This window comes from Ischnura elegans, chromosome 12 (assembly GCF_921293095.1).
Source record: "Ischnura elegans chromosome 12, ioIscEleg1.1, whole genome shotgun sequence".
Lineage (NCBI taxonomy): Eukaryota > Metazoa > Arthropoda > Insecta > Odonata > Coenagrionidae > Ischnura > Ischnura elegans.
Window position 1 is genome coordinate 49,372,299 of NC_060257.1, and position 20,120 is coordinate 49,392,418.

At 39.2% G+C, this 20,120-nt stretch overlaps 1 protein-coding gene across 1 annotated transcript in view; it reads left to right on the forward strand.

The window, feature by feature from the left end:
* Positions 1-3,414: 3,414 nt before the first annotated feature.
* LOC124169580 overlaps positions 3,415-20,120 on the forward strand; it is a 325,588-nt gene continuing 308,882 nt past the window's right edge. The window contains exon 1 of the mRNA XM_046548222.1: positions 3,415-3,468. The gene's annotated coding sequence lies outside the window, so the exon portion shown is untranslated. The remainder of the gene's footprint in view (positions 3,469-20,120) is intronic.

A 20,120-nucleotide genomic window follows, 5' to 3' on the forward strand; every position in this document is an offset into this window, starting at 1 on the left:
ACTATCTGCATTAAGTGTTGAGTAATAAATGCGCTACGAAGGGGGTAGTTCCCTAAACTCTTCAACCCATCTCTGCCACGTCTCGACTCTATGTTTTGCTAGAATATTTTTTAGAAATGATGCTATCATTTAGGGAAAAATTAAAAATTTCTATTTCCAAAATAAATTCATAATATTTAGCAAGCAGATTTAAAGCCTTAAGATTAGTGAAATGGCAACTGAAAGGAAACGGATTGAATCGACCGCATGTGTTTGGGTCGGTCGATATTAATTTTGGTACGTTTACAGTGAGCAACCCAATAATGAAGTAATGAACGCTGGGGATTATGCAGTACTGGAATTAAGTTCGTACGTTTCATGTAAAATTATTATAACATTATTGTGTCGTCATTTCATGCATTGTCAATTTTCATTATCGAACGTTGGTGCTGCTTCAATAGGCTGTATTGGTGAAAATGATCAGTTCGGCTTAAATCTTGGATACCTAATGTTATTGCCTATGGTATTTAATAAACCAAGTGTGGTGAATAAGGCCGTTTTCCAATCCTCCTAGTATGCACTCATTTCCTCGTTCCATTTCTCCCTTGCACCCTGCTCCCTTACTAATGCTCTACTGGCGCCATAAAGTGTGAACGGAAATAATGCGAACTATTGACAGTATCGAAATGTGACGCACGGGGTAGTGTTAGGACATTGAGTGGTTGATTTGAGAATCAATTTCACCTTTATACTTATATTTTTGCATGTGAAGAGCAAGAATTCACAATGCCGATGTAATAGCACGTAAAAGAGCTCACATAATAAACTCAAAATTACTTAAAACTCCAGTTCAAGATTTCTGAGTTTACCATTGCCGCCATTTTCACGTCCACTTCTCACGAGGTCACGTGAACGAGGGAGCATCTACGTTCCCTTGTTCACTTACCCTTCGTTCCCTTGCGCCCTCGCCAATTGGACCCACCCTTGCTGTCGTCACATCCGCAAGTTGACGATCGAAAAGTGCACGAAGGGTGAATAATTGCGAATTGGAAAACGGCCTAAGTGTGGCTTGAATAAGGAACCCATTTAGCAGGCATTCGAAACCTTCCGGTGACCTATATACTTAATCAATTGTCTGATGTATCTGTCTCCCAAATTAGATTCTCTCGTTGAATAATTTTATTGTCACGCTGCAGCTGTAAATCTTATCTCTTGGGCTTCCGAATCGAATAACGTCTATTTTGCCATGTATCGGTGTCGTTATTATCGCTTCCGGCATAATTCTATCGCGTGAACGAATATTTAGACAGCTGTTTCTTTGGGTTGCTGCAATCACGCAGATGTTTGGTTTGTTTTGCCATATTAACTTATGGTCCTGCGAATGTGATAACTCTGGAGGAAAGGTATCCATGCCCGGTGTAGTGCACATCCTGCTTCTGCGTTTGACAAAAATTTCGCTTTTATTTGCTTTCGCCAATTCTTCAGTTTCGTCGAGATTAGCTTATGCCGGATGTGCGTTTTCATATTGTCCCATTTCGCTCAGATACGAGATTAGAAATGGTCCGGCTGTTTCGAAGTTGAAGATTTGTTTTGGGGAAACGGACAACATGTCTGCGGCCGTTGTATTGAGTGGTTTTACCCCTTGGAAGATGAGGTTTGGCTGACGTTGGGTTCGCAATTTTTTTTTTTTTGCATTTGAGAATCCTCTTGGTTTTCACGCTTAAGGGTGCTTAAGCTCCTCAGGCTCATTCAAGTGTAAAAGAGTGGGCATTTTGCGTCTGCGTAGGGTTCTATTATTGTGGAGTCCGTCTGTGTGCGAATTTATCTCACGTATGAGATTTAAGTTCAAGTGTTTGCGAGAAAATCGTGATGTCGTTGGTCGTCATAAAACATCATACATCTGCAAATATGAATGATATGAAGTGGTGACTTGCGGTTTTCCCCGGTCGCCAGTTAAATGATTATGAACAACCTGAATGGAGTAATGATAATGATGATAACATAGCAATAATTTTCAATTATAACAATAATAATATTTATCAATTATTTCAACATATGGAAAATAGATACAAGTAATTTATTATAGTGTGATAAAAACAATAAATTACTTCACATAAAGAAATTTGAGAATTAAAAGAATAAGATTTTCTGCAAAGAAATAAAATTTCAATATTATGATTCTAATAATAATAATTTTGTCTTTTATTATCGATCGAATTTAGGATTATCCAGCCCTTCCTTACAATTAAATTGATCGACGCGAACAGAGAGCATGCCCTTGATGGGAGAAAATTTACCCAGGCGGTATTCGAACCGGAGACCTCTTGATTAGTAGGGAAGGACTTTATCATGCCGACACCGAGGCTGGCAACTTAATAAAAGTTATTTCTTGATCAAGGTTTTTAGTTACGATAAGTTCAAAACCCGGAAAAATATCTGTTATTTACTAAGTTGCCGGCCTCTGTAGTGGCGAAATAATGTACTCTCATGTTAAACCGGAGATTGTGGGTTCGAGTCCAGGATAATTGTGTTGTTGTCCGTAGAAAAATAAGCTTAATGTTAGAAAAGGACAGAGATAGCCAAAACTGCTAATCGACCCAAATAAAAATTGACACTTTTGACAAAATGTTACGAACGCCAATTTAAATTTTTTGGGAAGTAATGGTGGGGAAAATAGTCAATTTCTAGTGCAAAGTATAATTCAGGAAGGTTCTCGCTCTCGTGTAATTATGGATGACGGCGATTTTAAGTATTGATCATGTGTATTACAAGGTCTTTTTCTGACATTCCGTATATGCTCCGCTAATACTGGTCCTACATTGATAAATGAGGTATCATTTTAGACGTTCACCGGCTTCTGACGAAAAATACAATCTCAATCTCTAGTTTCACTAGTTACCCATTAATGTGACTTAAAAGTTTCGATCTTTCCATGCCAATTACCCGCTCGAGGTATATGGACCCCACACATTTTTTTAATATTCTTAACTTCAGAAAGAGGCTTAAAAACATGTTAAATCCATAAATAAACCAAAGGATCGGAATATAAGCAGAGAAAAATATTAAAAATGAAAGTGAAAGTGCGAAATTTTCGAATGGGTTATTAAGTGTGAAATTAGATTTTTTTATCTATAAAGTGACTGTAACGAAATCTAAGTTATAAACGTGTTAGCTTATCTATGATATTCAAAAAGTGATCGAATTTCATTCCTATGAACCGAAAGCAACTCGAAGTATGCACAATGAAACCAATAATCGTTGACCTGTTGGTTTTGCTCTCAATATTTGTAGTAACATATCTTGAAAAAGTCTGTGATTTACTTCAATTATTTCAAGGGTAATAGAAGATATAAAATTTAATATCGCGTTAAATAGTTTGCTTTTTGGACTAATTGGATTTTTATTGTTGCTTTTTCAGATAGATCCAGATGCCTGTCTGAACTGTCTGGTAATTTTCTTCTCCGCGGCGTTCATCGAAAGATTTATCAAGTAAGTTGAAAAAAATCAATTGAAACATCGAATGCATTATTTTATACTTTGAGTAATTAAGAATCGAAATTGGTTTTGTTGCTATTTTGATCAATTTTTGAGGTTTCTTGTTCAAGTTCCGAGCTGGTTTTTTTGGCTTTTAATGGAAACCATTGGTATTTATTCTTTTTTAATCGTTCTTTTCTATTTATGTTTACGAAGTCCATTTTTTTAAGGTGAATCGAGGCATTCCTTTAATTAAAAGCAAGTACAGAAGGTTAATGTTTTACTCACATGGAAAATGCATGGAAATTTAACGATTATTAAATTAGGTAACAGTGAGCGATACCCTCATTTTGCTCATACTATTAGTATTAATAGTAACTTTTTTGCGTGGAAGTATTGCCCCTTTACATATTTTGGCATGCCTAAGAACAAATTATGTACAAAATGATGTGATATGCATATAATGATATATATGTATACGTATGGATGATACATCTATATATATAAAAGGATTTATGTTTACTAGGAAATGGATGTTTTTACGCTACTGTCAGTATAAGTATGTGTGGTAAAATGACTTTGATCGAGAGATTCATTGGATTTCGCAAGAGATCAGCTTGAATGTCAGAGTAGTTTGCAATTATGCAGTTAGCAAAGTATTTTTGATATCAATCGAACAATTCTCCAGCATTTCCGCAAAAATTCGGGAAATGAAAAACTGCCGGAGAAGGTTTTACATTTGGCTTGATTACGAATCAAATTAATATTTTGTTCTCTGCCCATATGTGAAAATTTTGTAATGAATAGAAATGGAGATGACTAGGTTTTACATATGTTTACAATTCTATGTTGAAGCCTGATTAGTTAATATGTTTATCTAATCAAGTATCGATACAGCCCTTCTACAGAGTATACTTAGTACTAGGATACACACTCTATATTTTATCTTAATTTTGCTATTCTCAATTCTTGGAACTCAATATTAGATATTTAGTGACAAATATTGCGCCGTAGATACCACCGGCGTGGACGCCACAAGTACGTCCGGATGCGACGCCATCAAAAATTTTATGTCGGCATGTCTATTCTCAACACCATCGTACCACTAAAATTTAAGTAGTACCATGCTCAACACTGTAGATTTTCATTTCGCGCTGCCTACGGTAAAGTGATAACGTCTTTTCGCAGAGACAGAAAACCAGCTTGTTGAAAGGTCATGCCGATGGTCTGAAGATAAATGGGAAGAATTAGTGATGGCCAAAAGGTGTGAGAGGACTCAAGCCATAGAGGGAGTGAACATCATTTTAGAGTGGACCTTTGCTGTGGAAAGATTTCCATCCTTACATTTGTTCTCGGGTCTGCAAGCATTTCGGGCGACCCCCTGAGGATAGGGATCTTGTGTACTGGCCCAGAAAAGAAGATCTTTTCCTCCTGCCACTTGGACAAACGACTTTTCAAATGTTCATCGCAGTACTTTTCAAGGCCCACGTTTGTCAGGAATTTAGCGGGTGGACTCTGTCCACTGGGCTGAACTTCTATTTGGGTAGAAGTGGCTGACCTTTCATCTTTTTCCACCATTTCTTCCCTGAAGGATATTTCATTGTGACTACGTGATTCACAAAAGTATTGAATTTCAGCTATTTAGACATATTGTTTAAAATTTTATGTTTTAGCCATTCAAATCCGTCAACTGCGAAAAACCATATTTGGGTACGTATCGTAATTGTTGCCGAATGTATACATTTTTAATACCAACTTCGGCATGACATATGATCGGAATAGACGTTCAGGCTGATTTTGATGAAATTATGTGTTCAACCACCGTATTTTGACTTCTAAAATGTTAATTACAAATATTGAGTTGTTTAAATAAAATTAATATTACTGACATTTCTTTCATTTACCGGTGAAAACTGTAATTAATTCAGTCATCATGAATCAAAAGCAAGAACTACGTTACTCCTTATAATTTAACCGATTTCATATTATTTAGTTAAGCCGTATAAATTACTAATGCAGTCAGTTTTTGCCTGTCTTATCGCTAAAGCTGATTTAAACCGCCCACTTTTTGTCTTCATCAAAGATTTAGAGAGCTTAAAGAATAATTCAAACGACCAACATTTATGGTGTGGTATTTGAAGGAGGCGGCCGCCAGGTACGGTCATTTTCATCTTAGGGGAGGATAGGGAAGGGTGTAGAGAAACCCGGCACCTGCATTAGTCTGCTCTTAGCGAAAGGCGCCAAGGGGACCACAGCTTGCAGTGAAGTTTTCTCGGGTTTCGCACCGGGTCAGGTCCTCCATTTCTCCTTCCAACGTTTCAATGGACAACTCGCCCATCGTCATCAGGGATTCCTGAATCCATTTGATTCCTGAATCCCTGATGACGATGGGCGAGTTGTCCATCGAAACGTTGGAAGGAGAAATGGAGGACCTGACCCGATGCGAAACCCGAGAAAACCTCACTGCAATTGTTCGCTGGGAAAAAAACCAAAAAATTATACCATAGCTTAACGTTCCATCCAACAAACGGAGAGCTGCACTTGAAGTGTCCCACACAAGGCACCCAAGCAGGGATCGTGCAGTCTCTGAACAATCTCTGCCACAGTCGGGATTAGTACTCGACCCAACAGGGTAGGAGGCTAACACTCTAGCCACCACCTGAACCTTTTCAACATTTGTTGAAATTTCTCATATGAGTGGTTTGGAAGCCAAGGGGCACAAGTGATTTCTTTTTTCTATACACAGCTACGTACAGAAATTAGGTATAAAAAGCAAACGAGATGAATTAGATGTTTGATTTTGTGCATTTGATTTTCCACTCGATGCCAGGACAGAGCTGAGACTCACTCGTATCCCTTGGTAACCAAATTTTGTGTATTTCTTCTAAAAATTAACTTTCCCTAACTCTGTTGAGAAAAAAATCACTTGCCTTCTCACCGCCTCATATGAATTTTGACACATTTATTTATTTATTCCTTATTATTTATTAGTTAGTACTACTTCGTCCTATCAGGTGCGACTTCTTATAATAGGCTGAAAGTAATGAAATGTAAAAAACCTTGTAATTCCACATAAATTTAATACTATATGGCGTAGGCTTCGACGTGGCAAGTCATCATGACAACATCAAATCAACAGATGATTTCGCGTCACGTCGAAACTCAGGTCGGACAGTATAAAAATTATGTGAAATTAGAAAAAAAAAATTACATTCCATTAAGTCGACTCCATGCAATCACGCCCGAGACAACGAAGTAGTACTAACTGACGGAATAAATCTGTCAAAACAATTCAGACCCTGGGAGAAGAAATAAATATGGGAAATTAGATTAAATTTCAAAAAAATTTTAATGGGGTCTTGGTTGACGTCCTGGATATGCGTTGGCCTTCTACCCAGTGGGCTCGGGTTCAAATCATGGCATAGCAACAAACGTGGCACATCACCATCTGACACCATCAAAGCACCAGATGATGCCACGTCGAATCCTATGTCGTGGAGAATTAAATTTATGTGGAATTACAAAGTCTTTAAGTTAATACTGCTATTAGTTTCTCTTACAACAGTATATTGTTGGCGGTCGTAATTGTCAGGGTATGAATTTGTTCCTCTTCGATATTTCAAAACTCGAGACCTCTCTCCCTCCGCGAAAGTCCCCCTCGTCTAAATACCAGTCCGTCTGTCTCCATGCGAAGCCTTACCCTTGCGCAAGGGGCCGTCAAACCCTGCCCCAGTTCGTCCCGCGAGACGCCTTGCATCTTCCCCCCCCCCCCCCTCCTCTGCATTTTAAAAGATCCGGCGAACACCAGGTATAAGTCTGTGAGCGCGGTTTGGACTTTTTCCACTGGCCTTCCAGATCTTTCCCCCCCGCCTTCTCAAGGTGCAGCGAGGATAAAAGAATTGACGCCCCCAGACCCTGGAGGGATCTCTCCGACACAAGGGAACTAGATTAGAGGGGTCTGCGACTTGCTTTCGGGTCCGCCCCATTGAGGGTTGCACAATGGGCTGGGGGAGGAGTGGGGAGAGGGTAAGGAGGGGAGTGGGGAGCTGTTGGCACGTGGGGAGGAGGTGCCGTAAGGAGCGGTGAGGCCATGCGTCTTGAAGGAAGTTGGAGCACGCGACATTAAGGACAAAAGGCTGAGATGTTGGATGCAAACTGTTCCTAGGTATACCTCCCTCCAGCTTGGAAACCTCAGGCCCTGTACGTCTTGAGAAGACGTCTGGTTTCTGGAGAGGTGACTAGCATGAATGTACCAATTTTTAGGGGTTTATTTTAAGATGGAAATTTATAGCCCAAATATCTCCCAACAAAGACGAAATATTTCTTATTATCATTGTGTTTTTAGATGGGGCTAAGGAGTGTGATATAAAATTTTCATAGTTTCGTAGTAGCTATGGATCCTTCAAGGTTTGTATCAGGAAAAGGCGTTAATCAGCTATAGTCAGGCTAATTCTGATGAAATGTTGTATTAAACAATCGTATTTTGACTTTGTGAGGTCTGCGAATAACCCTCGTAAATTTCGGGAGAAGTAATTCTGAGCAAGGTAACTCGAATGCACCGATTTTTAGATGGGGTCAAGGACTGTGATATCAAATCTTCTGAGTTACGGAGGGCTTCATAGTAACTATGGGTCATTCAAAATCTGTATTTGAGGAAGAAGTCAATCAGTTTTAGTCAGGCTAATTCTGATAAAATTTTGTATTAAACTGTCGCATTTTGACTTCAAGCCTCAAAATAAGAAACTGATTTTTTTAAATCGTGATAGTTACACGTCTTTCATTTATCAGTGAAACCTTGTGAACGAAAAACTAAATGCAATCAGATTTTTATCGGCAGTCACATTGCCAGAGCTGAAACCCTCACCATACTCCATGAGGCCATACGTCTTGAAGGAAATTGAAGCACGTGCCATGAAGGACAAAAGACTGAGGTGGAGGATACAAACTGTTCGATACCTCCCTCCAGCTTAGAAACCTCAGTCCCTCTTTGAGTTTCGGGAGAAGTAACTCTTTGGGAAGGTAGCACGGATGTACCGATTTTCGATGTGGCCAAGGAGTATGATATCAAATCTTCAGATGGGTGAATCTCTTTCAAACCTCAAAGTGGTTGAGATTGCTCAATTGTGTTGTTGATACTCGCTTAAAGCTCTCATTTTTTTTTGCTCAAAGATTAATCGTTTCAGACAATTATTTTCATTCAGCCTTAATTATGTTATGTCCTTATTAATCCAGAGTATTAAGTAAAATGCCAAAGAGGCTGGATACCCAAGGAAAACCGTTTTCATGGAAACTGCCCAGTGCATCCAAAAATATATTCGCTGTCATAGCTCCGTAACTAAGGAGTTGCGACCCCATGGTAATGGTTCGAAAAATGCTTGAAATTGTATCCCCTACCAGCTCCTGAAGAATTTCAGATTCCTCCTGAAACATTCTGTACATGGTACACCTTCGTCAAAAAGTACCTGTATCCCAAATAAAAAAATTTGACCGTTAAAAAATCTCTGGAAAATTAGGAAATTGAGATTCAGGCAAGTGCTGAAAAGGGTCAGCTCTATATTCCCTGAACATTTCAAGATGATGGTGTGAGTTTTAAAGAGTTATTGGTTTCGTAAAGACCGAATTAGCGGTAGTAATCTACATCTACATAATACCCTGCGAGCCACCTCTAGGGTATTTGGCAGTGGGTGATAGTAGTAATGAGTCATCGTAAGACACAATGGTGTGAATTCATCATTTAGGTTAAAAGGCATTTTTTTATTAATTTTAGGAGATCTAAATATGTATTCTGAAATTTCTCTTGAATTTTGATCGATCCGCGAATCTCTAAGCCGTTTTGAAAAAAAATACTTATCTCGTATTCGCTGAATCTAAAAAATTACGATAAAAATTAGGTCTAGACTGCTAACTGTGCAACTCTTTGCTTATTAGCAGATTAACCCTTACTAACCCAGAGTTGCTCCTGGTGAAAATTAAATTTTAAGATTTATCATTTTGAAAGTTTGAAAATTTTCTATTCAATCATAAAGATCGTGGCAGCTTAATATTTCGCCATTAATCTTTACAACAAAAAAATAATACGTAGTTTAGTTCTTTCCTGAATAGAGCTGTAATTTTATACCTTTTTGATGTTACTGAGAAGTAACATTGAGTTATAAAGGGTTAATGATGTAACTGAAGTCAAATTTAGTTTCTTTAAATTTTTGCTACGGTCGGTTGAAGTATCTAGAAAAAGTGCTGATTTAAAAATGTTTAACTACCCACTCTCTCTTTGCCTTTATTTTGCATTTTAACCTTGATGGATGTCATCATTGGTGGGTAGACTTTTCCAGTAAGATTTGCGAAAAGTGTTGGTTGTGCATCGTGCAGTCGCGAACCTGTCTCCATAGTATTTACAGCGAGCCAAAAGAGTTTCCCGACGAATAAAGCGGCGTCAATTATTAGTCTTGAGCGAAATATGATTACTTGATTTCTCTATTGTTGTGTTTTTTTTCTATGGCCACGCACAAGAAGCTGGGTAAAATGGTAACAAATGCATTTGTTTACTTTTCAATGGCATTTTTTACGTAGAACGTCCTCTTTTTAAACACCGTGTTTCATCGCCCAGTTGAAAGGAAGTTGTAGCTATGTAAATTTTCTTGTTCTTGCTTATTTTCCATAAACACCCTCCAAGAGGGTATAACAACATCCTAGATCAAGGGTCTTCAAACCGCGACCCCTGGGCCGCATGCGGGCCGCCGTTTAATTTCTTGCTTACTAAGTAGAAAGAAGTAGAGGCTAAAGAAAATATTGTGTCACGCCACACAATGTAAAATATATATCGACACACTCGTCAAAAATAAAAATGTCAAAAATCGCATTGATTGATTGAACTTTGTTACCAATAATGATTATCGCAATTTGAAATTATATGTTTATTTTATTTTATTGATGTGGTTATAAAGTGACGTGGAGAATTGTGACCCTCCGGACGATGTGATATCGATTTGTGGCACTTGCATCAAAAAAGGTTGAAGACCCCTGTCCTAGAAGATGGGCAAATTATTTCGATCTACTGGCCCATGGAAAATTTGTTCAAGACTATAAGTGGCGCCACACAATTTGAGGGACATTTTTTTACATTACATATTCTTTCTGAAAATCCTGAATGTCTGGATGACGTCTGGCAGAATTTCCTGCTTCTCTCTCGGAGTAGAAGCTCCGGATGTCCCTCGTAGTTGGCAGCCACCGCGAAGGGGTTAAGGCCTAGTTCTTTGGTCTCATCTGTTGTGTGCTTATGTAAATTAGGTGGGCGGAGTAGGGGGTGGGTGAATGGGGGTTCGGGTGACCCTGTACCTGGGGGGGTGATGTCCCCTTGGTCCCCGGAAGGACAGATGTGTGACGGACGGAGAGTGACCTTCCTAGCGGACGCGTGGCCGGCCCTCTCCAACATGGCCATCATACGTCCGTATAAATTCGGACCTTAGCCTACAAATGACCGTCATTACTGCAACCCTTTCTGCACCCTTTTCATATCCACCCGTAGGCGCAGCCTCAGCGTGCGTATTTGTTGACTGTTTTTTAGATGCTGATGCTTTTGTGTGTTATGTCCTCGTTTGGCATCCGAATCGTACTCATTTCGGTTTTATTTCCTCTGTCGCGCTCCTTCTTTGTGTCCAATTGCTTCCATGTATTGTGTGTGCCCTTTAATCTGATTCATCTCTGTAACTGCAGGGGAGGTTTATTATGTACGATTGCTGTCTTTCACGATCCGAAAGTGTCCGGTTTCTAGTGCGCACTCTCCCCATACTAACTAGATAACTGTCTCTATTAAATCGACTACTTCTTTTCGCCACTACCCTTTGAGGGCTATTATATTTTGAATATAGGAAAGCCCTTTTGGTGAAAAATTACTGAAGGCCCGGTCACAGTGGCATGACTTGGCGTACCTTAATTTATTATGGAACGTACCAATTAATGACGTAATCCTTCAATCGCTACACAAACTGCCCATCAATAGTAAAATTAATTTTTAAAATTTGAGAAAGTCTTTTGGCTTCTCTATGGACAAAATATCTTCCTTACTTCCTTTCAAGGGAAGTGTAAATAAATTTATTAAAAATATTATTCAAAACTTGTGAAAATCTTAGTCGAGTTAAGCCATTAATAGTTGTTATGAACCAACAAGCGCAATTTTTGAGTTTTCAACTCCTCGGTGACTCCGATGTACGTCAATTTAAATTGTTGTGACAGGACTTTAAGATCTCTTTGAATTGATGGTAAAATAAATGTGGATATATTCAGTGGCTTGAAAATTATTGTATTAAATATTGACCTGCTCTTGATGAAATATTTTTCAATAATAAAAGAACTGTATGTAGTTTATTTCATCCCAAGTCCATATTTTTATTTTCAAATTTGAAATGAAACTGTTGGAGTTATTTCAATTCCCTCTGCGCTTGAGTTCTGAAATTACTAAACGTCTTAAAAGCAAAGGTATTTTAAACAATGGCCTTTATTGAATAAGATATAATGTATATGGGTTAATTTAATAATTTGAAAGCAAATACGTAAGTTGTTTGTTTGCCATGCTGAAGTTGGATAAAACCTGTGTAATTCCTGTCGATTGCCCTCTTTAATCCATATAATCCATGTAATTTTTCTCTCATATTCCTTAGAGAAACGTCCTAAAATCCCTCTGCTCAGATAGTTGTCGCTCAAAATACTAAGTTATCTGGTTTCTAATTTCATTCGCATTCCATCTAGGCTATCAATTCTCTACTCTTCTTGGAAACCTATTATGCTGATGTTTATTGAAATTATATCCATCCTATTTGGTTGAAAATATGTGAATGATTTCAGCTCAATCAGATTTGGACGTAGCTGCCGTGTTCGTTTAGTGATGTAGTATACTACATGAACTCATTTAGAACAAGTTTAAAAATGCACTATTCTCTAATGATTTCAGGAAATATCATGGAGTTATTTTAGTATTAGGTAAATCCACATATCTGTTGGCTATAGAATTATTTGGTGTCGTTTTCCGCCATGTTCATGTTAAAGTGCGTCGGCTCTCCGGCGTTCCCGCTGTTGACCACAACCTTTTCCGAATTGCTCCTGCAGGATTAAAAATTGAACTCCGAAAAATAAAAAGTGCGCTACCCAGATTGAAAGAAAGTATGCAATGAAAGGCCACGGTAAGGTAAGGAGCTTGGGGGTTAGCATAGCTACGCTCGAAACCATCCACTACACGTTATAATATTTCCTGTAGTTTAGGTCAATGTATTTTACGAAAACAAGTTATAGCCAACGTTTCGATTTATTTTAAATCATCATCAGGGAAATGTGAAATACACGATAATGTGAAAGACTGGCTTACTGACTGACTGAAAGAGTTATAACTGTGACTCGTCTGGCCGAACCTTAAAATCTGGCCAAGCGGCGTGATCGGGCGCTGAAGTCATGCCACCTCCCATCCCATTGCGAATGACTGCTTATACAGTCATGGGGCCTATCACGGTTCTTTTATAGCCCTGATGATGATTTAAAATAAATCGAAACGTTGGCTATAATACATTGTTTTACATCATGTTGTTTTCATAAAATACATTGAACTATACTCCAGGAAATATTATAACATATATTAAACGAGGTCAAGATATGAAGAGAAAAAATAATTATCATCCACTACACTTACATCCTCAAGATTTTTTTTCATCAAGGACACTTTCGTTTTTCGACGGTATTCTTCTGGAGGAAGGAAGGAACTATTTGATGATGATATGGAATAGTAAAGGTTCAGGTTGGGAAATTGTACAAGGAAAATCCTTGGGACCCGGAAAATATTTGTTACAGAGCCCTAAAGAAGGTTGGTTTTCTCAAGCATGCCGAGGGAAGGTCCTCGCACGAAAAGTGAAAGACAGGGTAGTCTGGAGAAAGGAGTAGTCTGGCCGAACCGTAAAATCTGCCCAAGCGGCGTGATCGGGCGCTGAAGTCATGCCACCTCCCAGCTCTTGGCGAATAACTTCTTATACAGTTATAGGGCCTATCACGGTTCTTTCGATTACCCCACCGTGTTGCCGCTAGGCAGGGCTCTCCTTTCGGTCCACCATCATCAATTGAACCCCTAGCGTCGTTAAGGAAGCAGTCGTTCTTGGATCCATCACTTTTTTTGTTACACTATTTAAAATTTTGAAGCTCGATGAGGAATTCGCTCCAAAATAATCGGTTTTTCAATTTAAATTTTGTGACAATTTTTTAATTGCGAATTGTATTACTTTTAACATAAGTTCGTTATTAAATCTGAAATTGTCTTTTTAAAATATATTATTAACATTGTATGTTAGAGTTCATTGTAATTAAAGTTGGCCTAAAATCTTTATTGGTTTCTCTCAAATACTTTTTTGTGATTGAAATCAATAATATTTCGCGAAAAAACTTTAGAGCAAGAAACCTAATGGAATTAACTATTTTTGTTATGTGTAGCCTAATTAATCATATAGCGAATGACTGCTTAAGAAGTCAAGAATTTTTTTTTAATGTTTTTTTTTCGCAGAAATATTATAATATGACGTAATTGTACGCTAATCAGTCTTATAAACATTAAAATTAACGAAATAATAGATTCGCCATTGAAAATGAACTCCAAATTTACACCCGTAATGAAGGAATCAGATCAGAACTAAATAATTAGAATGGGTAACGACGCGACTCGAGAGAGGGTACAGGCTAATACCGACGCAGGATTTCTCTCCACTCTTCCTTAACTACTATTCCCTCATGGTTAACAGGACCTCAGCTTTCGGTCGCCTCCTCTAAATACCATTACTGTACTCTAAAGTTTTATCATTTTAAAAAATCATTTTTACTCTATTTTTTCGATGAGGAGAATAAAATTAATGCCAAGTGGTGCTCTATGATAGATAAGGTTGGGGTAGGAAGAAGGTTCTGAAAAAATCATAGACACCTCGGAGCAGTCCTGGAAAAACCATCCGGGATTCTCTCAACCTGCGACTCTCGGGAATATTCATACGCGTAGGATGAACAGCGCGATGGGAAGCAGTAATGAGAAGTTTGGGATGAAGGGAGGATGCGAAGAAGGGCCCTTGTATTCGATCCCTTCATAGAGAATGTGGCCGAATCGGCCGTTTATTTTATTTTTAAATTGTATTTTAAAGAAAGAGCATACAGCTGCCATTTTAAAGTGGCCATGTAACAGTAAATAAATTAGACGACAAATATAAAATATAACAAGCAGAAACAAGAAATAATTTTGCAAAAAATGTGACAGACTGATTGTTTTTCATAAACTGTTGTGATATCGAGGAATATTTCGTCTTCACACATCTTTGGTGGTGAATATGACGGACGGGTGTACAGGGTGTGTCCTGAAAGTAGTAGGACTGAGTCGAGAACAAAAAATGTATTTCTCATATAGGTACATCGCTTCAAAAATCTTCAAAGTAGCCCCCTTGGGCATCGACACAACGCTGCCAGCGAGTTTTCCACGCAGCATACGCTTCCTGGAAGGCTGACTCCGGGATGTCCTTTACAGCGCGCGTCACGGCCTTTTGGAGAGATTCCACCGACCCGTGGTGACGCCCTTTCAGAGGGGTCTTGAGCTTGGGAAAGAGAAAGAAGTCCGGGGGGGCGATATCCGGGCTTTAGGGTGGGTTTCCACGCCGTGTTTTGCCAGGTAATCAACGACAATGAACGCGGTGTGGGCCGGCGCATTGTCATGATGAAGGATCCACGAAGCGGCGATGGCTGGTCGGACGCGGAAGATGCGTTTTCGCAGTCATTCCAGTACTTGCACGTAAAAAGCTGCATTAACGGTTTGCCCTGGTGGCACAAACTCACTGTGGATGACACCTTTCGAATCGAAGAAGCACATGAGCATGGATTTTTGCTTCGATTTGGACATGCGAGCTTTTTTGGGTTTCGGCGATGTCGCTGTGTGCCATTCTGCACTTTTCCGCTTCGTTTCTGGGTCGTATTCAAACGTTAAGCGGTTGTTCTGCTCATGGCACTATCCCCGTAAGCTGCCTTGATGAGTTCATGGGTCTCCTTGCCGCTTTTCTCGAGTTTAACGCAGAATTTCACTGCGTAACGCTGCTCCACTAAACGTTCCATGACGCACCGTGACGAGGTCACTTGACAGAGGTCTGGAAGAAATACGATTCACACTCCGCAAGAGCTCAGAGCCGACTGCCGCGTGTTCGCAGCGCTTTGTTAGAGTCCCTTCCACCACCTACAACCCAGAAAACTCCCGTCCGACCGTCCGCGTGTGTGGGAAAAAATCAGTCCTACTACTTTCAGGACACACCCTGTATGCAGCGTGATGAACCAGGATTTTTGGCCTGAATCAGGTTTCGTTGCCCCCTGATGGTTTCCTACTCATGCTGATAATTGACGTTATTACCTTTCATTTACATAATTTGAGAGAAGTGGAAGGAAGGGAGTTGGTAGATAGAAGTGTTTTTTGTTTCAATTCTCTCTTTTATTTTTTCGATGAGGAGAGTAATACTAATGCCAAGCGATGCTCTAGGATAGAAAAGGTTGGGGTTGGAGGAGGGTTCTGAGAAAATCATAGGGACCTCGGAGCAATGCTGGAAAAACCGTCCGGGATTCTCTCAACGCAGTGGCGTAACGAGGTATATGCTTTGGGGGGGGGGGGGTGAGGGGTGTTAGTGGAGTCTACCCCTCCAGGTAACGGGAATTTCAGGAAAATTTTTGAAAAATAACATGCCCGAAAATGCATTTTACATCATTTTTCCCTTAAAATTTAACTTTTAGCAGATGCAGTAATTATATATCACATTCAGACAAGATTTTAAAATAATTTTTTTGATTTCTCTGAGGCTTTGGGGGGAGATTCATCCCCTCATTCCCCCCCATAGTTACGCCACTGCCTCAACCTGCGACCCACGGGAATATTCATACGCGTAGGGTGAACACTGAACGGCGCGATGGGAAGCAATAGTGAGAAGTATGGGATGAAGGGAGAATGCGAAGAAGGGCCCTTGTATTCGATCCCTTCATAGACAATGTGGCCGCGGCCCCTGGTTAAGGGAGGTCAACTCACGGTCCGTGGGTGCGGAGCAGGTGATCGGAAAGCAGACTCCCCCATCCCCCGATTCCCACCCCACTCGCCTTAGATGCAAGGCACCGCATCGCCCCTCATTTCGCCATGAATAAATTCATGAGGTCTGCCGTGCACTGCTCACCATGGGAGTCGGGTGCAGTTCCCTATCACACACGAAGCGTGAAAGGTGTAAGCTGCTTGCCGTTTGGGGTGTGGGACGGTTATTTCTCTTCTTTTGTTTCACTGAGGTGTTTTTGTCGCCAGGTTTTCGGCCAAAAATAGGAATACTGGAATCCCCTTCGCCCTCTGACTTCTAGCTTTTTCCATAGCGCCGTTGTCCACGCCCTTTTTCTACTGTGTATTCTATCCCTCTATTTCATTCACTAAGAATTTATTGGACAAACATAATTACAGATGGAAGTTGAAAAAAGACACAGATGAGGATGACACAGCGGTGGCGTGGAGATGGAATGAACTTGTACCATCGAAAACAGCTCATTTGGCCTTTTACTTAATTGGGGTTTTTAATTTAACAATTAAATGTTCGATAAGCAGGATCATCCATGCCCTGAATTGGGACAATCAATCAACGCGGTACTCGAACCCATGACCTCTTGTGTGGCTGGCTAGAACTTTACCCTGCCGCAACTGAGGCCGGCAATTTAATTTTAGTGGTCGTTAAAATCTGTAGCCTTATGATTTCGGGTAGCGTTTTAACAATCACAACATCAGCAAACCGCAGAATAATCGAGAAATAATTAACCCCATCGTGAAATTCAAGATGGCTCTCCTTAATTATGACTGGAAATGGTGACTTTATTTCAATGGTGAATCGATTATTAACCGCCAATCGATTTGTGTGTCTAAAGCTTATAGAATATTTAAGATTAGCCTTGGATGCATGTATTAACTAGAAGCTGTTACCAATATAAAACCACGTTGATTTGGAATTATTCCGAATAAAATTATTACTTTAGTATTAAAAACATATATCCCTTAAAATACAACCTACACTTCAAAGCCCAATAACTCGTTTTAGACGTGAGTTATCTCGGAAGCTAAGTCAGACTCTTCCCATCCCAATTCTTGATTTTTGGAAGAGAATTCCACTTCTTTTCAATTAATGATGTAAGAAAAGTAATCATATAATCTATTTTACCGTGGGGTAATTTTTTATTGTTTTTTGGGGGGTTTCAATCCCCAATCATTCACCATCCGTTGTAGCATTGAACTCCTTCCTACAGAAGAATATCGTCGAAAAACGACAATGTCCTTGATGAAACAAATATAGGTTCGCACAAAAATTTGTGTGCATTCTCGCATCGTTTTATATTATATTTTGTATTAATGAGTGAATTAGATCGTACTCCAATCTAGATTCATTTCATTTAAACTTTACAATATAACTTCTGTGGTGTCTCTTACAGGTTATCTGTATACGCCATGACTAATTTATAGTATGGAGAATGAAATATTACACTCCGTGACTAATTTGTTGGTCGCGTCTGGCGATATACACCTATCTTACAGCGACCAGTTTGGCATTTATGAGGCAGGGAGGATAAAAGTTCGATTTATGTCGTTGTCTTTGTTTGGCCACCCGAACGAAACGTTTACGATGATTTCAACCAGAACGCAAGGTACTTTCCTGAAAGGTCTAGACCATATGCGTAGGCTATCGCGAACGAAAATCGAATCAGTGCTCACGAGTGAAGAAAAAACCGCGCCCAAAACTAGTTAGTTCGTTGTCCGGCAATATTTTTTCGTTCTCTCCCACTGTCCCAACGGCCGTAGCATTACCGAACGGGGTGGATATGGCGTGTTCGCGTGCATATCAAATGCAGACTAGTCCCGTCCAGAGTCCGGGGAGAGATGGTTATCACGTGTACAAATGTTTCAGCAGCTGTCGCTCGCCATTTCGCGGAGCTGTTGATCTAGATGGGGACTTTTTAATCGTTGGTCTTTTTGCGAGGTCACTTTCACAAGGCATATCGCACTATGGGGGGAGGGGAGGAGGAAGTATGTGCTGTTTAACCTCTGCGACCAAGTGAACCCAATCTCGTTCGACACCAAAGAATTTTCAAGTGGTGCCTCCACTCGTTTTAATATCATATTCAAGGAGATTGCTTGGTCGTAAAGAAAAAAAATATGGATCACGATATTCGGCTTTCATGAACTGATTCCTGGTTGAGTGAAGTTCTTGTTAGCAATTCGTGTTTCTATTATGTGCACACGATGTGAGACATCCGGTTTTTTCCGCCCTTCAATTTCGACACATGTTCAGTCTTGAAGAAAGACGTATTATAATAGAGGTCCCCCTTATTGTAGTCATGCTAAGCAGATTCGCGTTATAGATTTTTCATAATAGCTCGTGAATAGCTCCGCGAAGGAATTGTAATAGCTTGTGCAAGCTATCGGAGTCTATAAATTCTAGGATTTTCAATTATGTCGCTTAATACTTTGCGTTCAAAAATGTAATCCGTAATTTACTTCGATGCTCAAGGAATTTTGAACAGGTTATTCTGGTCTACCTTCTTTGTCCTATTGTCATTTTTGCTGGAAAATTTTAATGACTAAATATTTCTGTAAAGAATTGAAGATGTTGCGCTATAGTAGCCGAAAACCTGTTCCCGCGTCGAAGTGGAGCGAAATAGTAATAATGATAACAATAATAGTAATAATAATGTAATTCATTTTCTTAAGCACCAGGCCCATGAGAGAATCTGTAACTAAAATAACTGTACCTACATCACTTTTTACATTTTCATAATCTATAAATTCTAACGAATACACCCTGAGCTGACCGCCGGTAGTATATACCTTTTCTTCGCGCATTAATATAGTCACTAAAAGTAACCAAAACAGTTGTCGTCATGCTACCACATAAAATCATTTGCAAATTGTGCCACATGTCCATAGTTAATTCAATTTTCTACAGAAAAATGATTTTTTAGTTTTTCTAAATAATCATATTGAATCATTGAGAAAAGTTTACACCCGCACTAATTTTACCAAACAATATGGTTCATGTGACAGATAAACAAAATTTAACGAATTTCGCGGAAAAAATTTCTTTGTTGATATTTTTTAAAGAAATCAAAGTGAACAAAATGAATATTTAATAAATCTCCAACTTAAATTGGTATTCGATCGAGTCTAAATAAATTGAGCTTTCACCAAGAAATGAAGCAAGTTATCCTTACTGCAAGTTACGATATAATTAAATATAATTTTTGTTGTAGTTATTGAAACAATATGGTAGAAACTCATATTGCTTGAAGTGCTAGTTATGTTATCGTTTTCAAATGAACAGTGTAGGTAATAAACAGTCTTATTTGACCATAAATGGTAAATTCGATGATAATCATGCATTATGAAAAAATATTTTCCCTTTGTAATAAATTTATCCTATGAGAAGTCAGTACTGAGAAAACTTTTCGAGAGTCTTTTCCTGCTATGACCATATTTACCCAAAAAAACTTTAATTTCATTAATTCCCCAATCGGCTCTAATATTAACCCCTTAACTGGGGAGAGCGACTACAGTCGCAAGCGGACTCTGATCCCCATGTTGGGAGCGCGACTATAGTCACGCGTGCCGTCGCGTC